Genomic DNA, 13,433 nt, shown 5'->3' on the forward strand with positions numbered 1-13,433 from the left:
AAATGGTAGTAATTGCATGAAAAGATGCTCAGTAGCATTAGTCATTAGGAAAATGCAAATCAAAATCACCAGATAACACTTCACACTCAATAGGATGGATAAAATTAAAAGACAGGAAATAACAAGTATTGTCAAAGATGTGGAGAAATTGGAGCCCTCCTACTTTGCTGATGGAATTGTAAAATGGTGCAGATTCTTTGGAAAATAGTCTGGTAGTTCCTCAAACAATTACCCATAAAGTTACCAATTCCACTCATCGTATATATCCAAATTGAAAACGGATATTCAAACAAAACCTGTACAGGAATCGGAAACAATTCAAATGTCCACCATCTGATGAGTGGATTACAATGTACATCCATACAAGGTAATGTTATTCAGATATAAAAAGGAATGAAATACTGATTCATGGTACAAAATGGATGAACCTCAGAAACATTGTGGTAAGTGAAAGAAACTAATCACAAAAGATCATATAATCCATGATTCTATTTCCATGAAATGTTCAGAAGAGGCAAATCAAGAAAGGCAAAAAGTAGATTAGTGGTTGCCAGGGGTGGGAGTGGGGATTGGAAGAATGTGAGGGGAAATGGGGAGTGATGGGTAATGTGTACAAGTTGCTTTGGGAGATGATAAAAATGTTCTAAAATTAGATTATAGTGACAGTTGCACAGTTTTGTAAATATACTAAATACTATTGAATTGTACACTTTAAACAGGTGAACTAGGGAGCAGGTGTAGCTTGGTAGTTGACACAGATACAATGTCCCAGGTTTGATTCCCAGTACCTCTAAAAAGAAAGCAAAAAACAGGTGAACTATATGATAAGTAACATATTTCAATAAAGCTGTTTTAAAAAATCAGTGATCTGGGTAACCAACTTGACTCAGTGGTTAAGCATTGGCTTCCCATATACAAGGTCTGGGGTTCAATCCCCAGCCCCTGTACCTCAAAAAAAAAAAAAAAAATCAGTGGGTCTAACAATTCTCAATTCACAAAACGAAACAGAAATCTTGGAATTTGTACTGTGGATAAATTTGGGACAAAAGGTAGTGGTAGTAAAAGGGTTTCTCAACATTACCACTACTTCTTTGCACTAATAAATAACTGCTACTTTCTGATGAGTGCTTACAATGTGTTAAGCACTGTAGGTACAAGATCTCATTTAATACTCTTAAAAACCTTATCAGGGAAGTGGATTTGGCTCAAATGATAAGAGGGTCTGACTACCATATGGAGGGTCCAGGTTTCAAACACAGGCCCTCCTGACCCATGTGGTGAGCTGGCCCATGCACAGTGCTGATGTGCAGGAATGCCGTGCCATGCAGGGGTGTCCCCCATATAGGGGAGCCCCACACGCAAGGAATGCGCCTGGCATGAAGAGCCACCCTGCACGAAAAAAGCACAGCCTGCCCAGGAATGGGGCCGCACACACACGGAGGGCTGACGCAGCAAGATGACACAACAAAAAGAGACACAGATTCCTGGTGCCACTGACAAGAATGCAAGTGGACACAGAAGAACACACGGTGAATGAACACAGAGAGCAGACAATGGGGGAAGGGGAAGAGGGGGGAAATAAATAAAAAATAAATCCTTTTAAAAAAAGCCTTATCAAATTAATCTCCATCTTACCAAATGAGAAATTGTTTTTGTAATTTGTCCAAGGTTACACAACTTTAAATGAAAGTCATAATTTGAATCTAGATCGGTTTCACTCCTCTGGTACGTGTACAATCTCTATCTTTTTTGTATTAGTTTGCTTCTGAATTGTCATTGTCAAGGAATTTTAGCAGCCAATCAGGACAATGAACACAGTGTTGCTGCACAGTTAATAAAATCTCATTTAAAAAAGAAAAGAATCTTGATATTTTCATTAACTGATTCCTAATTCATTTTCTAAAAATTACCAAGACCAACTTGGCCTCTGTCCTCATGGGGTTTACAGTCTGATTGGAAAGAAAGACAAGTAATTCAATACAGTGTAAAAAGTTCTATGAATATTCACAAGCAAAAATATGAAGTTGGACCCCACCTCACACCACATACAAAAATTAACTAAAATTGGATTATAGAACCTAACTGTAACAGTTGAAACTATAAAAATCTTAGAAGAAATAGGAGTATAGCTTCATGTCCTTGGACTAGGTAATGGTTTCTTAAATAAGCAAGCAATAGAAGGAAAAATAGTTTAATTGGATTTCATTGAAACTAAAAGCTTTTGTGTGTCAAAGAACACTACCAAGAAAGTGAAATGATGACCCATAGAATGGGAGAACATATTTGCAAATCACATATCTGATAAAGGATTAGGATCCTAAATACATAAAGATCTCTTACAATTCAACAATAAAGAGACAAATAGCTCAATTGAAAATGGACAAAGATTTGAGGAGATATTTCTCCAAGGAAAATAGACAAGTAGCCAATAAGTACATGAAAAGATGCTCAACATCATTAGTCATCAGGGAAATGCAAATCAAAACCATAGTGAGATAACACTTCACATCCATTAGCATGGCTAGAATAAACAAGATAGAAAATAACGAGTGTTGATGAGGATGTTGAGAAATTGGAATACACTACTAGTGGAGTTGTAAAATGGTCCATGTGTCTGGAAAACAGTCTGAAGGTCCTCAAAAGGTTAAATATAGTTACCATTTGACCCAACAATTGCACTCCTAGGTAGATATCCAAGAGAGATGAAAACATATGTTGACACAAACACATGTACGTGAGTGTTCAAAGCAGCGTTATGACATAAAATAAAAAAGGTGGAAATAGCCCAAATGTTTATCAATGGGCAATTGTGGTCTATACATACAATGAAATATTTCTCAGTAATAAAAAGAAATGAAGCACTGATACAACGTGGATTTACCTTAAAAACTTTATGCTAAGTGAAAGCCATACACAAAAGGCCACATATTGTATGACTCCATTTATATGAAATGTCCAGAACAGGCAGATTCATGGAGATAGAAAGGAGATTGGTGGTTGTTAGGGCCTGAGAGAAGGAGAATGGGGAATGATTTTGCTAATAGCTACAGTGTTTCTTTTTCGAGTGTGAAATGTTCTAGAATTAGATAGTGGTGATGGTTACACAACCTTGTGAATAAATTGAAAACCAGTGAATTGTATACTATAAAATGGTGGATTTAATGGTACATGAATTGTATTTTAAAAGAGTTCTATGATTGGAAATTATTAAAATGCTACACAGAGGGGCCACCTAACCCAGAGTGGAGGGATTGGGGAACACCATGTGGAGAAATTACATCTAATCTAAGATTGATAGATGAATAGGAAGGAATTAGGCAAAGAAAAAGTATTCTAGGCAGAAGCAACAATGGATATGAGAGCCTGATGGCAAGAAAATAAGGTATGTTCCAAGGACAGAAAGAAGTTCACGCTGGCTAAAGGATAGAATTGGGATTGGGTGGGAGCAAGAAATACACCTGAACAGTGTTTTACTCATCTTTGTGTATTCAAGCCATTGCCTAATATATAGTGGGTGCATTGTAAATATTTTATGTGACTTAGTACCAGGAAGTAAGATATTTGTCTTAGAAAAATCATTATAGCAGCAACATGAAATGGTTTATGGCAGGGAGGGGAGGTGGCACAGGGATAGTGAGAACACAAGAACAGAAATAAGAAACTGTTGTACTAATCCTGGTGAGAAGTGATGGTGGATTAGACTAAAGTTTTGGCAGTGAAGATGGAGATAGATTTAAGATGAATTTAGGAAACAGAATTTTGATTTGGTAATTGAGCTGTAGGTGTGAGGAGAAGAAAAAATACTCAGCTTAGGCAGCTTTTATGGTGATGAGGAGGGGTGCCAGAGTAAAGATGATGAGTTTATTCTTGGACACATTGAGTACTGAGGCACTTAAGAGACAGCCAAATCCAGCAGACTGCAATATAATGAAGTCCAGGCATGCAATCTCAGTTAAAGATACAGATTTGGGAATTACCAGTTTAGAGATAATGGATGAAATCAAGGGCACGGTTAGGATGGACCAAGGAGAAGAGAGTCCAAGTCTGGGCCCTGCAGATGGACATTTAAAGGATTGGCTGGGGAAGCAGAGGCTGAGAAGGAATTAGCCGGAGAGGAAGGAGGAGATCCAGTTGAGTGTACTGTCTCAGGACTCAGAAAAGAGGGAACATCCTGAAGCAGCATCAAATGCTGCAGAGAGATCAAATATTGTTAGAAAAATATGTTTAAAATAAAATATTAGAAATATATGAAATATTTGAAGTACCAAAACCCCTATAACTTTTTTTCTTAGGCACAATGGCTACACTAAGAAAACTGGAACCTGGTGCAAAATTTGATGTGCCCAACGCCAGCACAAAGCACCCCTGTTCTTTCCTCCTACGAGCTAATGTGGTTTCATTAGCCAAGAAGTTGGATTTTTTGAGGAAAAGAAGGAAAGAGAGGGTGAGTGTTCCTTTTACTCTCTGGTGGTGAGCTTACCCAAGGGTTGAAGGCCTGCACTTCAGCACGTAATGTCCTGATCCATTTCTTATAGTTTCTACACTCCCAGGTGCTGTTGTGGGGGCTTCCATGAAAGTTTAAATGAGCTATAGGATGGCCCTCATGACTTATAGTAGAACTTCAGGTTACACAAAGCGTAGGTTGTAGCCCCACAGAGCCCTCCTTAATCTTTTCTTTCCTCCCCTGACTCCTCCTCTTCTAATCCCAGGGTGAGGCAAGCACTGCACTGAAGGAGGAAGTTATCAAGGCAGTGTGGCAGAGACCATTGGTTTTCCCCCATATCCATCCTTTCCAAGTTTGGGTTATTCAACACTTCCTGGAAACCTTTTTTCCTACCTTAACTCAAATTGAGTTTCTGTCATATGCCATCAATAGTTTTGATGAATACTTTGCCATTACAACTACTGGCCTTGGAGAGTTGGGAAAAGGCCCTTATCCGTGCCCCAAAGAATCAGATAAATCTTATCAGACTTTTCCCTTGGTACACAGATGAGAGTAAACACAGGCAAACAGCACAGAGTGCATTAGAGATGTGTTATGCTTCACTAGAAGACAATAATACCCTTGGACTGGATTTCACAACTCCGTTCCAGGAAGAAGCAGCCCTACACATTCCTCAGGTAGTAAAAAGGTATATGCATAAGAATGTTCATCCCAGTGTGATTTGCCCCTTGTGAAAAAATAGAAACACCTCAATGTCCATCAACAGAAAACTGCTTAAGAACACTGGGGTGTACCTGTGCATTGGATATGAGGCAGCCATTGGAAATCAAATCAGAAAGAATTATTGTTCATTTCACTGTGATATTGTGATTGTATAGCACAATGTCCTTATTTACTTAGAGATACATGCTGAAGTATTTAGGGGTGAGATGTCATGATGTCTATAATTTACTTTAACATACTTAAGCCAAAAAATAAAATAAAGCCATTATGGCAAAATGTTAACAACTGTTAAATCTAGGAGATGAATAAACATGTTCATTACATTATTTTCTCTACTTTTACGTATATTTGAAAATTTCCAAACAAAAAAAGTCAAAAAGGAAAAAAAAAATCATATCTTTTTTTTTGGGTTTTAGAACTTTTTATTTGCATATTTTTAAAATTGTGCATTCCAATAATTAAAATCATTTGAACAGAGGAGCAGATGTGGCTCAAGTGGTTAAGCACCTGCTTCCCACATGGGAAGTCCGGGATTCACTCCCTGGTGCCTCCCAAAAAACAATACAAAAATGAAAAAAAACAACAACAACAAGCAAACAAGGGGAAAAAACAACTCAGGGGAGCCAATAAGGCTCAGTGGTTGAGCGCTGGCTTCCCACGAACGAGGTCTGGTGTTCAATCCCTGGTCCCCATACCTAAAAAAAAAAAAAAAAAGAAATTACTTGAACAACAAAAAAAATGGTACTCTGATAAAACTGCATTTTACTGCCTGTAGGACACCTTGGACCAGTTTCGCTCTTACTCTAGATATCACTGTTGTCTCACCCAGCTTCTTCCTTCACCAACAGGCAAACTCTTCCTTCCGTGCCAGCCAGCCAGGCAGATGGGAGAGGTAGGCGTGGCCTTCCTTGTCACTGGTTCTTCATTCTTTGATGTGGAAAGGAGCAACACAGTCATTTAAACTTGATCCAACCTCTTTGCATCTTACAAAGTTAACAGCTAAAACAAGTAAAATAAGAAGTTAGTGCTTGTGCAATGTACGGTGCATATTGGTGGTGCACACCTCGTTACAATTTGCCTGCTTGCTTCTCCTGTTCAATCGTTTCTTTGGAAGGCAGTGGATTTTTCTCTTGCGTTTCTGCTTTCTTCAATTTCAACTTATCGAATTTCTCAATCTCAGCCGTATCGGGTTTGTCAGACACAGTTGTAGAGGAAGCCAAGCAAGGCGTGCGAGAGAGAGAAGTCGGTTCTGAGCAGTGGCTGCCGCTGAGGGCCCATGCCATTTTTTTTTTTAATGTATCAACGTGAAAAGATGTCAAGAAATATTACTGGGGAAAAAGCAGGTTATGAATCATCATGTAAAGAATAGTCATTGAATGGACATTCAACAAAATGTTAACAATGGTTGCCTCTGGTGTTGGGATTTTGAATTTATACTTTCCTCTGAAATTCTTTTCATAGCATTTGCCACCATCGGCATATTAAAACTCATTTCTTTTTTGTTTTCTGTCTACTCTCTCCACTACAAAGTAAGCTCCATATGGATAGGGACTATTTTCAGTCACTGTCATTATCCTCAATGGTTTGAATAATGCTGGTGTATGGTAGGCACACAATAAATATTTGTTGAATGCAATGTGTATATTACGTGATTTTTTTCTTTACAATGATTATTTACGTTTTTAACAAACATATTTTAAGAAAAACAACCTGACTGTTTTGTTTTTAATCAATGAAACTATAAACTTAGAGAAGTCAATGGTCAGAGACCAGTGTTCACTGAAGCTTGGTGGCTGTTTGCTGAGAAAAGACTGCACAGCACTGACCTCTCCCTGCCCAGCTTCAGCCCTCAGGGCACATACTCTACACCAGATTCCTTCAGCCACACAACCCTAGGAGGCTGTACATCCAGTACAGAACAAATCTCTTTTCCTTCAGTTAAACCCTCATTTGGGCCTCACTTGCTGGGACAGAATCTACCTTAGTCTGGCTTTCAAGCTCTGACCACCTGCATCCATGCCAGCATCTCAACAGATTTCATATGCAAAGCAAATTGAAATTGGTGGGAGTGAGACCAGAAGTGGACAGTGGTGAGCACCCCTGAGGGCCAACCTGGGTGCTGTGACCAAACCTAGCCTGTGGATTTTTTGGTTCACCAATCGAATAGTGAAAGAAGGCTCCAAACGCAGACCAAGAATTTAAAAACTTGGCAGGAAAGCAGGCATGTAACCCAAAATTACAATTTCTTGTCCCCTTCTCCCTAAAAAAGTTGTGACTCAGGAAGCAGAATAGACCTAGAGATTATAAATTTCTATGGAATAATGACAGTGGCAAGTAACTGTCCACAGTCAAAAGAAGCTTAAAGGTTTTCTGAGGGGACAGCTCTGATTTGCTGGTATATGGGAAAACACTGGGTAAGTCTGGATTTTCTGAACATTATCTAAGTTCTTAAGAACCTTTTCTTCAGGAAAAGAAATATAATACAGAGAACCCAGGTGCAATAGAGAAAAAAAACATACACAGTTCAATGAAGGCCCTACCAACCTATCCCTGAACCCATCTCCTTTATCACTCACAAAGTTTTCCTTCCCCTACTGAGCTTTTCTCTTCAGAAGCCAGGGGTAGAGGTGGAGGTAGTGAGGGGATAGCTTCCTCCATATAATATTGATTTTTACAATTCACATTATATCCACAGTTCATTGACACCCAAACCAGTTTTACCTCAGAGTATTAAGCAAAGCCCTGATGCTGGTGTGATATGGCCAGACTGTTGCTCAACTGGGCTAATGGGTGGATACTCTCCCCTTACATGTTCAGAAGCACCAGCCACTTGAGTGGGGGTGGAGTGGGAACCCAACTCTCTTTCGGTTGGCATGGTGGAAAGAGTGCTATTCTAAAAATTAGAATGCCTGGTGCCAGTCCCAGCACCATAACTTTCTAGCCCCTTGACTCTAGCCAAGTAATTATCTTCCTAATCTGGATGCCCTGCAGAAAGGAACTGGAATACCTTAGCTACCCAGCACACAAAGAGGACCAAATAAGATAATGTGAAAGTGCCTTGGAATTGGTTCAGCATAAGCAAATATAAGGCAGTTAAATATAGTTTTACAAATATGTGAAGTCAAACACTCTCTTCTGATCTTATTGAGATACTTGAAGCCAACAGGCTTTTCAAATCAGTACTGGAAGAACAGCATATTTTTCACAAGGTACTAAGGCAGTATATAAGCCAATGGCTCTGTGCCACCAGCCAAGCCCCCATAACCACCGTCAGACCCATCACACCCTGTTTCCCAGGAAGAAAGGGCTTACCAGTCGGTTCTTACTTCCTGAGGAATTTTGATTTTTAGGGCCACTGAGTCTTACTCTTCCCTGCTACTCTGCTTGGTAGGCACTGAACGCATACCTTCTCTGGCCCCTCGGCTGGTTCTAGATCCCAGAGCCTCACCACTGACCTCCAGCCTCCTAGACCTCTACACAGCCTCAGACATTCCCAACTTCCATTTTCCCCAAATACTTCACCTTCTAGGACTTCAATTTCTCCTGGTTCATTCCTCTCTGATCGTCATTTTGATTTGAAACTTTGGCTTCACGTTAAAATCACCTGCGGGGCTTTAAAAAATACTGATGCCTGGGAGCCTCAATAGACCAATTAAATCTGGGGCTAGGACTGGGGCTCTGATCAGGTGCTTGTTTAGAGTTCCCAGGTGATTCTAATGTGCAGCTGGGCTGATCGCCACACCTTCCTTCATTTTGATACAGAAGAGGTTCTCAGCAGCAATGCTACTAGCGTGTGGGGCAGGGCAATTCTTCCTTGGGCAGGTCTGAACTAAGCTTCACAGGAATGTCAGTAGCACACCCAAGTCATGCTGACAACCAAAAATGCACCAAACATCTCCGAATGTCCTGTTGAGAATCTCACCAACTCCTTCCTTTAGTGTTACCCCTTACCCTCCAAGAGTGAAGGTCCCTGCTGATTCAGTTCTAGGGGGACCAACTATCCTCAGAACAAAGAGGGTATCCTGAAACATGGCATTTTCAGTGCTAAATCCAGGAAAGTCCCAGGCAAACCAGGGCAGTTGGCCACCTTACATTTTTCTTCTATTGTCTCTTTTTTTTTCTTTCTGCTTCCTCCAGGTTTTTTTCTGGTAGCTAATGCTTCCCAACCCCAAACTTTCCCCCTTCAAAGGTTATAATGATTTCCAACTTTGAGGGCACAAACTGGGCCATTTTGAATTCTTTCCCCAGAATTTGCAGTTGGGACTGGTTAATAGTCTCAATTTGGGTAGTGTTTGACAGATTTAAATTTGGGAATTGTTGGAAGCCATTTTCTACCACGAAGACTGCCGTAGGGGCATGGGGGAGGGTGAGCAGTGCAGAAAGTTTGGATGTGGCAAGAGAGGAATGAAGTACACATCTGAAAAGAGCAGGAGTGAGATAGCAACCTTCCAGGAGCCTCCATTGTGCTCCAAGTCTGTGGTTCTCAAACTTGATCATGCATCAACATCCTCTAGAAGTTCTGGATGCCACCTCTAGCACTTCTGATTCCGCCAGTCTGGGGTGGAGCCCGAGGATTGGCTTTACTGAGGCGTTCCCAGGGGGCACTGAGGCTGCAGGCCTGGGACCTCACTATAAGCAACCCTGCTCTAAACCACATTTCCAAGGCCCTTGAAGGCCTGGCAGGCCCAATCCCTGCCCTTGGGTTACATGAGTCTGTATCTTTATAATAAACTCCCTTTTGGCTTAGGCCCCTCAGAGTGCACCTGCCTACACCTCCTCTCCAAGGAGAATCCTGGTACAGCTTGGGTCGATTTTTCTACTCTTCAACCAAATCTTCTGGCTTGACCTCTTAGCCCTCTCCTTGACCCGGTTACATATGTTGAGGCTTCCTTACAGGACAATTCCACTCAGAATTTCTGTGGATCCAATAATAGTCAGCAGTGGCTCAGTGGTTGAGCATTGGCTTCCCACATATGAGGTCCTGGGTTCAATCCCTGGTCCTCGTACCTCAAAATAATATTCATAATAATCATAATATCAATAAGTACCAAGTTCACTGTGTTTCCTACATGGTCTGTCTCCACATCCCCATTACCATGGATTTTTTTTTTTTTTAAGAGGCTCCTTCTTTTTATTTAGTAGCACAGACTGAGACAAACTCATCCCTACAGCTAGGTTAAGGTTTGAGGAAAGAGGAAGGAAAACAGAAAATGATGATAGCGGTTATGGTCTGAGAAGAGGGCAGAACTTGCAGGAGAGCAGAGGGTCAGAGAGGGCCCCTGGCAGCATCAGGTGCCAACGCTTCAACCTCATCAACTTCAGCAACCCTCGGTAAAGGTCTAGTCCCACGTCGATCCCGTCTCAGTGACAACCAGGACCTTCTACTGAAGAAGTTGTGCTTTTTGGACGTAGGCCCTTTCCTGGACAGTCGAACGAGGGATGACTCAACTGTCCCTGAGGGCGGATGATAAGTCCTCAGGGACTGGCCGCCACAAACCGCCGGGGTGAGCTCTGCTTCCCAAGTAAAGAGGAAGATGGCGAGGAGGGAGGCGGGGTTCTTGAGCGGGATGCGGTGCTCTGGGAAAGCTGGGCCCCTCAGTTCTGCAGCTGGGACACTTCGTACAGGTACGCGGCCAGCATCTTCATCCCTACTATGTAGTTATGCCTGTTGAGTTCTCGTTCTGGGATTGCGCGCTGTCGTCTGCCGAGCCCACGGGCAGCGTGTCCTCATTTCCCAGGGCTGTTCTTTCCATGTGCCTGGACTCAACCCAGAGTGACCTCCAGCCCTTTCATCTCCTTTACCTCATCACCAAGTCCTGCCAAAGCTTTACCAATGGGACACCCCTTGCCAGCTCATTCCTCTCTTCAACATCTAACGCAATGCTCCTTCCAACTTTAGAGAACACTGAAAGGTTGAAGTTGGTATCTATGCCAGTATAAATGAATGAGTGATGAGGGATCCAGGAGAGTCCATTTTCCCCCCAGATGAGAGAAGGAAAGGGCCCAGTACCATGTGTATGTATTATTTAGTGGAAAACCAGAGTTTAGGGATGGGTGTATAAACAGTATAGTTTCTTTCAAATTTTGCTATTCAATTTCAAGTTCTAGTGGGAAGTATGTAGGGGGTGTGGGAACCTCTTCTATTTTTTTTTTTAGAGTTTATTTTTATTTCTCTCCCCTTCTCATCCCCCCTCCTCCCCCCGAGTTGTCTGCTCTCTGTGTCCATTTGCTGTGTGTTCTTCTGTGTCCGCTTGCATTCTTGTCAGCAGCACTGGGAATCTGTGTCTCTTTTTGTTGCATCATCTTGCTGCATCAGCTCTCCGTCTGTGCGGTGCCACTCCTGGGCAGGCTGGACTTCCTTTCATGTGGGGCAGCTCTCCTTGTGGGGCACACTCCTTGTGCATGGGGCTCCCCTACATGGGGGACACCCCTGTGTGGCACGGCACTCCTTGTGCACATCAGCACTGCACGTGGGCCAGGTCACCACATGGGTCACAAGGCCCTGGGTTTGGACCCTGGACCTCCCATGTAGTAGGTAGATGCTCTATCCATTGAGCCAAGTCCGCTTCCCTCTTGTATTTTTTAATGTAACATTTTTTTGTGATCTATGTATCTTTTTTTAAAAAAAGACAATTAAAAAATAAATTAAAAAATATATATTACTACTAAAAATTTTTTTTTTCAAGTTCTTCCAGGAAAATTTAGTATTAATACAAGTAATGAATAAACCTTTCTGATACTAATGAAAGCCTTCTTTTACTCTACTTGTTTCAAAACAGTGGTTTTCAAACTTTCCACCAAAGATGGTCAGAGGGCAGAGGAGAATAAAATTTCAAGTAGTTCTATATAGCCTATCATAACATGAAACAATTTTGATATGTTATGTTTTATCTTAAAAATTCACGTAATTTTTTACCTTCTACTCCAAGATAAAATCATGTTTATTCTAATATAAAGATAATGATTTTTTTTCACAATAAAAAAATGAGGCCTTAGGATTTATTCAAAGAATGTAGATGGTATCTAAATTCAGCTAGAATTGAATGCAACTCCTTGGTTTAATTTATGGAAATGTTTATGTATTCATCTTTTAATTATCCTCCAGGGACTTCTCTGCTCAGAGGATCACCAAGTCCTCAGGTCAGCAATAAGCAGGAACTGAGAGGGAGAGATGCACTGTATGACTCTTGGTGTGTGTTGGGGATTGAATCATGACCTCAAAAAAGGCATGTTCAGGTCCGAACCCCTGGTCCTGCAGTGTAGACACATTGTAAATAGGATCTCTGAAAGATGTTACTTGAGTTAAGGTGTGGCCTAACTGAATCATGTTGGGTTTTAATCTGGATTACTGGAGTTCTTTATATGCAGAATGAAATTTAGACAGAGAGAGAAAGAGAAGCCACTGGGAGCAGCCAGAAGCTGGAACCAAGAAAAGAAAGAAGACACTGCCATGTGCATTCCTGTGTGACAGAAAAGCCAAGGATTGCCAGCAGTCAGCCCCAGAACACCATACTTTTTGGGGAGAAGGAATTACCTTGCTGACAACTCAATTTTCGATTCCTCCTATCCTCAAAACCATGAGCCAATTAATTACCATTGTGTAAGCCAACCCATTGTATAATATTTGTTTTAGCAGCCAAGAAACTAAAACAGTGTGTTTCTGTCATACCACATGGGCCTTTCTTGGTCATCAGTGTTCCAGGATTAAGAATGAATTCTTTTTTTTTTTTTTTTTAAGATTTCTTTCTTTATTTTCCCCCCTTCCTCTCCTCCCACCCTGCTGTTTTTGCTCTCTGTGTTGTCTCTTCCCATTTTCCCTCCTCTAAGATTCAACAGGATTCAATCCTGGAGATGTCTGATGGGGAGAGAGTTTCCCTGTCAATTGTACCACCTCAGTTCCTGGTTTCTGCTGTGCTTCACCTTGACTCTCCCCTTGTCTCTCTTTTGATGCATCATCATCTTGCTGCGTGACTTACTTGCATGGGACACTGGTTCACCATGCGGGCACTCATGTAGGCACTTGTGCAGGCACTGAATCATCACATGGGCACTGGCTTGCCATGTGGGCATGCTTTCTCTTCTTTTTCACCAAGAGGCCCTGGGGATCGAACCCAGGTCCTCCCATATGGAAGGGGGAAGCTCTATCACTTGAGCCACATCCTCTTCCCTAGAATAAATTCTAGTGGGCTGTTTGGTATGGGTTAAGAACTAGGCTTTATTCAAACTCAGCATGTAGATGCATTGCCTTCCCCCCAGCGTGGGAAAT

At 41.5% G+C, this 13,433-nt stretch overlaps 1 long non-coding RNA gene across 2 annotated transcripts; it reads right to left on the reverse strand.

Moving 5' to 3' along the window:
- Positions 1 to 5,620: 5,620 nt before the first annotated feature.
- On the reverse strand, positions 5,621 to 8,916 carry LOC111765311 (uncharacterized). Of its 2 annotated transcripts, none has more exons than XR_002797692.2 (3): positions 8,690 to 8,916; positions 5,993 to 6,094; positions 5,621 to 5,862 (listed from the first exon to the last, which is right to left on the reverse strand). It is a non-coding gene; the product is annotated as an uncharacterized lncRNA (long non-coding RNA). The 2 variants fall into 2 exon arrangements; XR_002797691.2 differs by having other exon boundaries at positions 5,970 to 6,094.
- Between the last annotated feature and the right edge of the window lie 4,517 nt (positions 8,917 to 13,433).

This window comes from Dasypus novemcinctus, chromosome 5 (assembly GCF_030445035.2).
Source record: "Dasypus novemcinctus isolate mDasNov1 chromosome 5, mDasNov1.1.hap2, whole genome shotgun sequence".
NCBI lineage: Eukaryota > Metazoa > Chordata > Mammalia > Cingulata > Dasypodidae > Dasypus > Dasypus novemcinctus.